We start from the raw sequence: 11,760 nt of genomic DNA, 5'->3' as shown, positions 1-11,760 counted from the left end.
AAAAAATACGAGAGTTGAACTTTAAAATTTAAAAACTTTGTAGTTAAATACAAAATCTACCGAGTCTCGGTCATAAAGTTATTACGTACTTTATTTATTACTTTTATTTCACCAATAAACCGAATCTTCCTCGCTGCACTCTACTTAGCTGTCACATTTAAAAAGAAATAGGTTACTGAAAAGCTCCGACAGGACCGGGAGCGTAAACGTAGCCTGACAGGTCGTTTGGCATCGATTTCCCAAAGCGCATGTCTCGTTTCCCGCCATTTTCGCCAGTGCCGCACCGCCGATCGCCGCGCGCGATAGCCTGTGCTAAATTAGAAAAAAAAATAAAAATTAAAAACATTTGACTTGGTTCTTTGTGCGTGCTTTTTCCAGCCAGTGTTTAATTTAGGATTTATTGTCTTTGGATTTTTTCGGGTATGTTGGTATTAATTATTAGTTATAATTACGTTGTGAAAGATAAATACGTTCATAAAAATATCAAAACATGGTAAATTTGTCGCATTGATTTTTTTTTATAAATTGTTTTCCCTGTTCGTTTGTTGGGAAATATTGCGAATGCCTCGTGAAAAGCATAGTTTTGTAAAAACGATTTTCTTAAGTGACACGTATTTGAGTGAGACTATGGGTATCAAATTAGTGGGTCCCATGATGTTGCGATATGTTCGCGGTCAAAATAATAAGTAACTTCTACAAATGTTTTTTTTTAATTCTGCCATTTTTGCTACGAATTTATCAGTCCGTTATTATGTCTTTGCCTCGTAAATGGACAGTGGTACGAGCACGCGAAAAATATTTATTATTTATTTAAAAAATATATATTCGAAGATGTTATTTTAAGATCTACTTAGCTCTAATTCAGTAGGTAAGACAAACTAGAACATTTGTTTGCATCACCAATTACGCCTAACTACCTATGTTGTTTATTGGCGAATCAAAACTCACACGACGTATCCAATGGTTTATAATTCTATAATACTGATGGTTGACTCCTCTTACTTCTTCTCTAAAAGACGTTCATTGTTAAACTTATCAGATATCCTCAAAAATTTCCACAAAAACTGGTGCCAAATTTTGAAATAACACCAGTGAAAATAACATTCACAGAGAAGTGGTAAAAATATGTTTACCTTTACATTTGTACAGTCAATATCATAATTATGATCTCTGTGAATGTTATTGTCAGGGGTGTAATTTCAAAATTTGGCACCAGTTTTTGTGGAGCTTTTTATGTTAAGTGACAAGGTACAATGATGGAACAAAAGTGATCACTTGTACATAAGTGATCACTTTTGTACCATCATTGTACCTTGTCACTGTAACGTCATGTTAGAAAAGCCATACGAAATCATACGACTGAAAGCGAAAAAGAAATGAATTATTTCGCAGATTTGTGCAGGTTTCCTTCACTATACCTAGGGCTGGTGGTAGATTTTTTTGACATTCATAAGTGCTTGTTATGGCCTAAATTGAATAAAGATATTTTGACTTTTTTTGACTTTGACTTTGAGCTCGTTGTAAATTTCAAACATACCATCAGCCAAATAAGTGGTCTATCAATTTTTAAACAAGTTCCTATCAAATGAATAATGTCGCTTAAGTCGAACTTTCAAGTTTCCAGACACGTCTGCACACACGTCTAATGGCATTATTGTTTTGTGACATGCAAACGATTAGCAACTTTAGGGTGGTAGACCACATATTTGGCTGATAGTACATACCTACTTGTAATTCTGCACATTAATTTCGAAAAACTCAGATGCGCCATTTCGGATTTGAACCCGCAATCCTCTGCTCAAAAGGCCATAGATTAATCCACAAGGCTATCACTTCTTACCTCATCGTTGGCGCTTTATTATCATCATCATCCCAGCCTATTATACGTCCCACTGCTGGGCACAGGCCTCCTCTCAGAACAAGAGGCTTGGCTATAGTTCCCACGCGCCAGTGCGGATTGGGAACTTCACACGCACCATTGAATTGCTTCGCAGGTTGTCAGGTTCCTCACGATATTTTCCTTCACCGCAAGCTCGTGGTAATTTCAAATGTAATTCTGCACATTAATTTGAAAAACTCAGAGGTGCCAGCCGGGGTTTGAACCCACGACCTCTGCTTGAAAGGCCATAGATTAATCCACAAGGCTATCACTTCTTACCTCATCGTTGGCGCTTTATTATAATTATCTCATTATTCCAAAGTTCCCAACTTTACGGGTGTAACTTTTAGCTGAAAAGTAGACTCCCCGTTTAAAGAGGAAAGTTGTTCTTGACAGTCCTGCGTAATTCACAAATTAAGCTCGGCGAGGTTTGCCTTTTGAATGCAGGAAGGTATTTGTTAGGACCTAATCCGATTTGTGGTCAAAGCTTTTTGGAAAATTCTAAATGATCCTGTCTGTTCACTGGTTTATAATCCCACTAATATTATAAAAGTTTGGAAGTCTGTTTGTTTGTTTGTCACTTTGATGGGCCAATCAACTTTTTTACCGACACTAATCTGTCCGCGACATTTTTCAAACAATTGCAGATTTTTGTAAGTAAACATGTTTTTTCTGTAATTTAATAGATGGTGTACATGAATACATGGGACAGTTTTATCCCGGAAAATTGTACAGGCACTTAGTACCTGCGGGATAGCGATAAACGAATTCTACGCGAACGGAGTCGCGGGCAACAGCTAGTCATGAATAAGTAGACCAGGAAAAAACTATGGCTGGTAGGTTTTTTTCCACATTTTTGATTTTGGTAATTTGTTTAAAGTTTTCACAATGTACACCAGCAGCACCATTATCTGACACAACAAAGCGTGTATGTATATTGTAGTCGTATCAACGACTCTATTTCTAGAGCCGGTAGGACGATGATATTTTTGCACGCTCCGCTGTAGCAGATTAGTGCATGAGACAGTACTTCATTTTGGCCCATGTTTTTACAAGCTTTTATTTAGTTTCACCTGTCCCGTTATACTGTCTGTCTGTTTGTAATCAAATCTTGCAAGTTAAATTCGACCAACTTCCAGTAGTTAGATTGACTTGAAATTTGGTATACTTATGTATGCGTATTGCGTGACAATACAATCATCTAGTAGTGACATCCTGGTAGTCCGGCCAGGATCGTCTCCACAGGGACTCTTCAACGGTTAATGGCATCGACTTGAAATTTGGTATGCAAATGTGGATTAAGTGACAATACAAGCACAGTCAACAAAAAGTACAATTAGCAAAAAAAAGCTTGTGTTAAAAATGAAATTTTTACCAAAAACTTATTTAAATTTCTCCCTCCCGTCTTGTGTGTCCTGCCGTGTTCGTCTCTCGTCGTAAGCGGTTTGTGCCTGCCTGTTCAGTGCAGTTTTGCAGTATCAGATTACACTCTGTACTAGGTAATAAGTTCCATACTAATAGCATAGAGCTTCCGATAGCCTGGTAGGATGCTAACCAAATTACTTGGGGTGGATATTGCTCTTAGTAAAGAGCTTTCGCTAGCATGGTAGGTTGTGCACAGTGTTGTGCACGGTCTGTCTGAAATTTACCATCACCTTGACTCTCAAATTATGCCGGAGAGCGAAGAAGAAAGGGAGAGAGATAGAGAGACAAAGAGAGGAAAATCCTGAAGAATTTAAGTAGCAATAGGCGAGACGCATTCGTTGGTCCGTGGCTTAGCTTGGAGGTTGCTAGCGTATATTGTTACGTATATTGTGGTTCCGTAGCCAAATGGCAAAAAACGGAACAAGAGTCGGAGAGGTCGTGGATTCGTCATGTCTGTCCTTTCGTATGCACAGCCACTTTTTTCCGAAACTATAAGAACTATACTGTTGAAACTTGGTATGGTAAGTAGATGTGTTCTGTGAACCGCATTAAGATTTTCACACAAAAAAATGAAAAAAAAAACAATAAATTTTGGGGGGTTTCCCATACTACTTAGAACTGAAACTCAAGTAAGAACGTAGTATAGAAACTGTACTGATTATAGTTATTTTGAATCTCGCACTCGCAAGCTACTCATCTCTACATTTATTTATCTCTACCTACATCTGTCTCCATTCGACATAGCATTCGAAGAAAAGTGCTAATACGAACTCATCCCTAAAACGGATCTCTTTCAGTTAACCTGAGGCCGTAGTGCCTAACGTTTTTGACGCTCACTAAGTATCGCAATCAAATGTCAGATTTCTCGTACAAAAACTGTCATTTGATTGCGATCGCGAGCGTCAGAAACGTTAATGAATACGGCCTCTGAAATACTACAAAACTCGAAATTCGAAGTTCGTGTCGTGCGGTCCCTTTGACACTTATACTATTTAATACGAGAGCGAGAGGGACGGTACGATACGAACTTCGTGTTTCGGGTTTCGTAGTAGCCCTGCTGGTTCAAGAGAACTCATTGCATCGTAAAAATGATTTAATGCGTATTCGACATAATGACATGTTCTCCAATAAAGACTGTGTTCTATTACAACCACATAAAATATAAAATGTAATGCCCCACGATAGCCATTGGAACACTAATTACGATCATATTTTTACTGTCGATAATCCCACGAGTGTTATTGGTTTGTTTTTGTCGCGTCTAAGTGCTAGGGCTGTCGTTACGATTAAATATATCAGTAAAACTATTATCGATATAAATCTGTCTGTCTGTCTGTAGCTCTCAAACGGAGGGACTTATTTCAATGCGGCATTTTTTACGTGAAAGTGACACCTTGCGGTAGATCGTAGCTATGTTTCATTAAATCGATTTAGCCGTTTTTGGGATATTAATTAAAGTTTGAAATGATAATCGTAAAACCGTAATCGTTGTCGTAAGCGGCGACTGAGGATACCGTAGGTTAAGGTATACCGTAGGCGACAGGCTAGCAACCTGTCACTATTGTACCGTTTTTGTCAAACTTAAAACCTAAAATTGCTAAAAGTGGCTCCGAAGCGGTTTCGTGTGCTCTGCCTACCCCATTTGGGAATACAGGCGTGATGTTTGTGTGTGTGTGTGTGAAATGATAATGTCGGTGGTTTTTCAGCTGGTTAGGTTATTTATTAGTAACACCCAGGCAAAGCTGGAGTGGGTCGCTTGTACAGTTGTACAATGTACATCTCTAAATAGGTAAAAGCAAATTAATAGGATAAACTATTGTTCTTTATGCACATAAATTAACGAATACCTATTATTGTTTTATTGCATGTAAATTATATAAAATATGACACAATGACACATGAGTAAGTACCTATTATATTTATGAAAATCACAACATTCTATGGGATATCTAATGCTATAAATAAATCCTATCCATACTAATATTATAAATGCGAAAGTGTGTGTGTTTGTATGTTTGTGCGTTTGTGTATTTGTGTGTATGTTAGTCCGTCGAAACGGAGCGACGGATCGACGTGATTATTGGCATAGAGATAGATTATGGGCCAGAGAGTGACATAGGCTACTTTTTATCCCGGAAAAATGCACAGTTCCCGAAGCCGCGGGAAAAAGCTAGTTTAATTATAATTATGAAATTAGGATTATTGGTAAATGGTAGGTATAAACAAAAATATTGACTTAACATCGAAATAATAATAAATAACACCGAAATATATAAGAGAGCTGAAATATCGAAAAATAACGGAAGGTACAATACAATGCACCGTTTTCTTAGCGTCTTCTGAAAATAGCCAGTTAAATAAAAACCACAAATGCGACTCGGACTCGCGCACCGAGGGTTCCGTATAAATTTGCAGTTATCTATTAATATCCAGAGAGCCCTCTTGTTCTTAGAAGAGGCCTGTGCCCAGCAGTGGGACGTATATAGGCTGGGATGATGAACCAGAGTTAGCACAGATCTACTCTCAGCAAAATGTACCTACGCAGTGTGACGCAGGCATAAAACAAATTAAGATTTTCAGACATTTGCTATTCGTTGTTATCTTCATACCAAATTTCAAATTTCTAGGACAACTGGAAGTACTCTACAAGTTTAGGATCCCCAGCAATTTATATGAAAAAATGGTAACACCTTTTTTAATGACTGCTCCTTTTCTGCGCGTTCGAATTAGAAGTTTTTTTTTACTGCTTCGAGTAGCAGTTGTATTTGATATTAATTACAGCTAGATAAATTACATTAATATGCTTTGTTTTTCATTGATATAGACCTCCGCAAAGTAACGCCTGATTCAAGATACTTTTTTATATGTAAAAGATGGGGAAAACGAGCATGCGGGTCATCTGATGAGAAGCAATATCACCGCCGGCCATGGGCAGCCGACATCTCCACGCGTTCCTTCATTCTTATAAAGGTTCCGGTTTGCCAACTGAGTTACGGAACTCTGATAGTAGCTACGTGTACCTAGCTGGCTTTTATGACGTGCCACGGAAGCAGGGGGGCTACTACTAAATTCGAAGTTCGTATCGTACCATCCCTCTCACTCTTGTATTAAATAATACAAGCGTCAACGGGACGGCAATATACGAAGTTCGCATTTTGCACTTCGTAGTAGATATAGGGTTTGGGCCGAAGCGATGTTATTTTCCGCCCGGATTTTCATCCCGAGGGAAATCCCCGGGGATGAGATTGTATCACGGTATAAAAACTGCTTATTTTCGTAATACAGAAAAAAAGATACGTTGCTACACGAAATAATAATGGTGAAATTGGAAGAGGTTAGAAGCAATAATAGATTTCTTTTACGGTTTTGTAAGTGTGTCTGAAAAGGGATGTATGTTAAAAAAATGACAATACAACCTTTTTTAACGCCCGACGCAAAAAGAGGGGTATGAGTTTGACGCCAATGTTTCTTTTTAGCCCGCATAAGGGTGTATACTTGGCATGTAAGTGTAATAGTTGTAAAATGAATTATGTCTACGTAGCGTAGGTACCTAATCAATTTATTTCTATGTTTTTAAAGTCACACAATAAATTAGTTTTCTAGTTTACAATTTATCTATTTATTAATGTAGTCTTATGTAGTTAATGGTTTAGTATGTCTTTATAACGGTCCGGGGGTTGCCGACGGTGCTGGCTGAAAATCAGCGCTGGGGTGTTTTTACACTTCAGCATTATGCTGAGCCAGTGTCCGATTCACAACCGCAATGACACATACCTTTGTATTGTTTATTGTACCTAATAATATTGTTGTCTTGTGTTGTGAATAAATGTATTTTCTTTCTCCAGCATTAATATATGCCACAGCGGAGCGTGCAAAAATATCTGACACGTCCTTCCGGCCCTAGAAATAGAGTCGTATCAGATATTAATGCATGCTTGTTGTGTCAGATATTAGTGCTGGTGACTATACCTACCTAGGCCAAATTTCAACTCAATCGGAGACCAAGATGCAAATGTGACCGAAAAATTATTTGCAAATTTTGAAACTTAATACACAAACTACAAACAACAACAATTACATTATATTATTATTTAATTTACAAACGTTGCAAGTTAAATATAAGTTTGTACAAAAAGAACTCTCAGATGTATTCTAGTTACGGTACATAACAAAAGCAAAGTTTGTTGGTAACGGGAAAATCGAAAAAATTAAGTACCTAATACAAAAAACGGTAACAAAAAATACCGATCCGAGTTGAGCCGAAAATTCTTCGGCTTTTCAAAGTGCATCCTTAAATGACCTTTATCAGATAATCTTGACCCTTCAAATCCACGTCATCAACATCTGGAAGACGTCCACTGCTGAACAAAGGCCTCCCCTAACGCCTCAATGAACGACAACTCGCCACTTGCATCCACCGATTGCCCGAATGCCCGCAACTCTCACAATGTCGTCAGTCCACCACCCTTTTTTTGCGATGTAATAATGCTTCTGCATACTTTCCGTAAAGTTATGTGGGACTCTCTTAGTGTGCGGCCTGCCAATACTTCGTCTTCTAGCTCGTGTTCGCCACTCGAGAACTTTTCTCCTCCAACGGCTACAAATGCACATACGACTGTGGAAATACAAATAGAAATGAACGGTTAAATATCTACATAAAATCCAAAACTGGCATTCAGCGAAAATCGAAATTAAACCGCATTAAGCCATTGCAGAAAATATTCATGTGGGACGTGATCGGCCGATTGGGGAGGGGGAAGGCTGTGTTGCCAGCTACAGCTTTAAGAAATCCGCGACTCACATTCTAGGCTAGTCTTTACTAGATACCTAGACTTTGGAGAGTTTGCAGAGGAATTATAAAAGAAAGGAAAAAAACATTTATGTAACAATAATATTTTTTTATAATTGTAATGCATGTTGTTGTATACTTAGGACGTTAAACGTCTGATAATAAATTATTTTTTTACAGGGACCCGAAGGGATTAGATTAGAGTTAGTTTTAGTTCTATTTCACACAACATTGTGTATATAATTGTATTTAATGTTTTCATGTGTTTTTCTGTAATTTTTTATTTTTTATTTTATTTGTGTTAATTTTGCTGTATATGTGTGTCTTCTGTGTAAGTGAATAAATGTCTTCTTTCTTTCTTTCTTTATATTTGTTAATAATTGTAAGTATAGCAGTTTGTCGTACTACTTACGGGACATTCTGTAAATACGAAAAAAAAGCCTCTTGAAAACTTTTAATCCTTTATTTCTTCATCTGCTTTTGACGCTGACTGTAAATTCGCTCAAGTGGACGTTTTGATATAAAGACATTTTTCTAGTAGGACTAAGAGATACTGGGACCATTCGGAAAGTCGACGTTTTGCTATGTTGACAACCAGCTAGAGAAGCATTTAATGAAATACAGCTAACACTAACTGTAAATGAAACTCGCTTTTACGTGCTAAAAAATTGCATTGAAATCGGTCCATCCTTTTGAGAACTCATCATCATCCCAGCCTATATACGTCCCACTGCAGGGCACAGGCCTCCCCTCAGAATGAGAGGGCTTGGGCCATAGTTCCCACGCGGGCCCAGTGCGGATTGGGAACTTCACACACACCATTGAATTGCTTCGCAGGTTTGTGCAGGTTTCCTCACGATGTTTTCTGTTTTTTGAGAACTACGATACCACAAACATGAAACTGACATACAAGCATTGGCGTCAAACTAATAGAAACTCTCTTTTTAACCCCCGACGCAAAAAGAGGGGTGTTATAAGTTTGACCGCTATGTTTGTGTCTATGGCACCGTAGTTCTTAAAGGGGTGGACTGATTTCACTGCGGGTTTTATATTTGAAATCAAGTTTTCTAGCAATGGTTCTTAGACATGTTTCATCAAAATCGGTTCAGCCGTTTTTGAGATATTGAACTTTCAAGTGACACAGTCGGAGGTTTTCCATCTTTTTGTTGGTTAGGTTTTTGCGCTGGCAGTTTAAAAAACGCAACCTCATTTAAAGTTAGTATATTGCAATAAATCCTCTCGATTCTGAACCGACTAGTTAATTCATTCATTCATCATCATTCATCATCAGCCGGAAGACGCCTACTGCTGGACAAAGGCCTCCCCCTTAGAACGCCACAATGAACGACAACTCGCCACTTGCATCCACCGGTTTCCCGCTACTCTCACGATGTCGTCAGTCCACCTGGTGGGAGGCCTGCCAACGCTTCGTCTTCCGGTTCGTGGTCGCCACTCGAGGACTTTTCTCCCCCAACGGTTATCTCTGTTCTTCGAGCGATGTGGCAATTTGCATATTTTTCCAGCTATGTCAGTGACTTTAGTTTTTTGACGAATTTCCGTATTCCGGATTCTATCGCGCAAAGAAACTCCAAGCATAGCTCTCTCCATTGCTCGTTGCGTGACTCTGAGCCTCTCTAAGAGGCCAACAGTCAAGAACCACGTCTACAACTAGGTAATTACAGGTTTTCAATTATTTAATTGGTTGTATACGGATTTTCCCATGAAGCTGGCAATTCTGGACGGCAACGGCAGATGCTCGATATTCAGGCCTTCCCTTTGATCGCGCTTATTCAGTAGTTATGGAGCGTTTTATTTTAGGATTATATGCCGAAAAAGATGAGCTCGGGGACTCCATTCATGTAATCCATACACATAAGTACGGGTGCTTAGGGACCTTTGAAAAAACGAGTTTGCTCATTTCCGTAGGGGCCGGCAATCCATCTAGCTGTTTTAGTGTGCAAAAGTAAGAAACAGACACAAACACACACACACACACACACACACACACACACAAACACAAACGTAGGTGTTATTATAAAATATTAGTACGATCAACGCATTTTTTTCTGCATTTATGTATTTAAAATAATAACCTAACCAACAAAAAGTTGGAAATATGTCAAAAACGGCTGAACTGATTTTAATAAAACATATCTAAGAACCATATCGCTAGAAACGCATTCAAATCGGTTCACCCGTTTAAGAGCTATGGGCCTACAGACAGACATACAGACATACATAGCTAGCGGTCAAACCCTCTTTTTGCGTTAGGGGTTAAAAAGAAATGGTTTAACTCACGATTATAAGGCTAAAGCTCCGTTTTTAGTTTTTTAATCCCGACGCAAAAAGAGGGGATGTTATAAGTTTGACCGCTATGTGTGTGTGTGTGTGTGTGTGTGTGTGAATATGTGTGTGTGTCTGTCTGTGGCACTGTAGCTCTTAAACCGGTAGACCGATTTTAATGCGTTTTTTTATTCGAAAGTAGGTTTTCTAGCGATGTTTCTTATGTTTCATCAAAATCGGCTTAGCCCTTTTTTAGATATTGAACTTTGAAGTGAAAAAGTCGGGGGTTTTCCATTTTTTTGTTGGTTAGGTTATACCGGGTGAGGCCTGTAATACGAGCAAATAATTAAAACATAGATCGCACTCGGCAAACTAAACAATATTAGTTCAGCGATTTTTAAAAATAATGGAGCCTTTATATTTTCCGTTTTTCATACAAATTAAATACTGCAATCAATATACGCCATCCTAGAACACAACTGACGTCGCCTATCACGCTAGAAACATCAACCATTTTGCTTTACATTGCTTCTTCGAGTTATAAACTTTAAAGCGTAATAAAAATTTAAAATCTAATTATTTTTAAAAGTCGCTGAATTAATGTTGTTCATTTTGACGAGGCTGATCTATGTTTTAATTATTTGCTCTTATTACAGGCTACTAGTTGAGGAATATGTCTACTTGGGACAAACCTTGAACCTTGCCAAATTCGGACAAAATAGTGAGATTGAGCGCCGCATCCGCCTAGGCCGGGGTGCTTTTGGCAAACTGTCCGAAGTGTTCAAGAGCACAAGTATCCCCATTAACCTCAAGCGTCGGACCTTTGAACAATGCGTCCTACCAGTCATGGTCTACGGAGCCGAGTCATGGACGCTGACAAAGCAGGTGCTACACAAGCTCCGAGTCACCCAAAGAGCCATGGAACGGGCTATGTTAGGTATCTCTCTACGTGATCGAATCAGGAACACAGAGATCCGGAAGAGAACGAAATTCGTCGACATAGCTCCATATATGCCGTAGACAGGACAACAGGTGGGGTAGTCGGGTGCTTGAGTGGAGACCTAGAGTAGGGCATAGAAATGTAGGCAGGCAACCGATGCGTTGGACCGACGACCTTGTTAGAGTGGCCGGAAAGGACTGGATGCGAAAGGTGCAAAACCGGGAAGAATGGCGTGCATTAGAAGAGACCTACACTCAGCATTGGGTGGTGAAAGGTTGAAAAAGAAGAGAAGAGAAGAAGAAGAAGAGATTACAGGCTACACCCGGTATATGAAGTGATTAACTTGGCACCGAGGTGCAACATGGGATTAATCCTCCCTTCATCAAACACCTTACATCGTCCCCATTTTTATCAACTAAGTAACCCAATTTCTTTCAGCATTTC

The 11,760-nt window shown here is 38.9% G+C and overlaps 1 protein-coding gene across 1 annotated transcript in view; it reads left to right on the top strand.

Annotated features, from left to right (window-relative positions):
* Nucleotides 1–289: 289 nt before the first annotated feature.
* The window catches only part of LOC141440425 (multiple PDZ domain protein-like), a gene marked incomplete in the record, with an annotated part of 268,707 nt that continues 257,236 nt past the window's right edge, over nucleotides 290–11,760 (top strand). The window contains 1 exon segment of the mRNA XM_074104949.1: nucleotides 290–420.

Source organism: Choristoneura fumiferana, chromosome 22 (assembly GCF_025370935.1).
Source record: "Choristoneura fumiferana chromosome 22, NRCan_CFum_1, whole genome shotgun sequence".
Taxonomy (NCBI): Eukaryota; Metazoa; Arthropoda; class Insecta; order Lepidoptera; family Tortricidae; genus Choristoneura; species Choristoneura fumiferana.
Note: the sequence above shows the minus strand (reverse complement) of the source record. Positions and strands in the feature narration are given on the sequence as shown.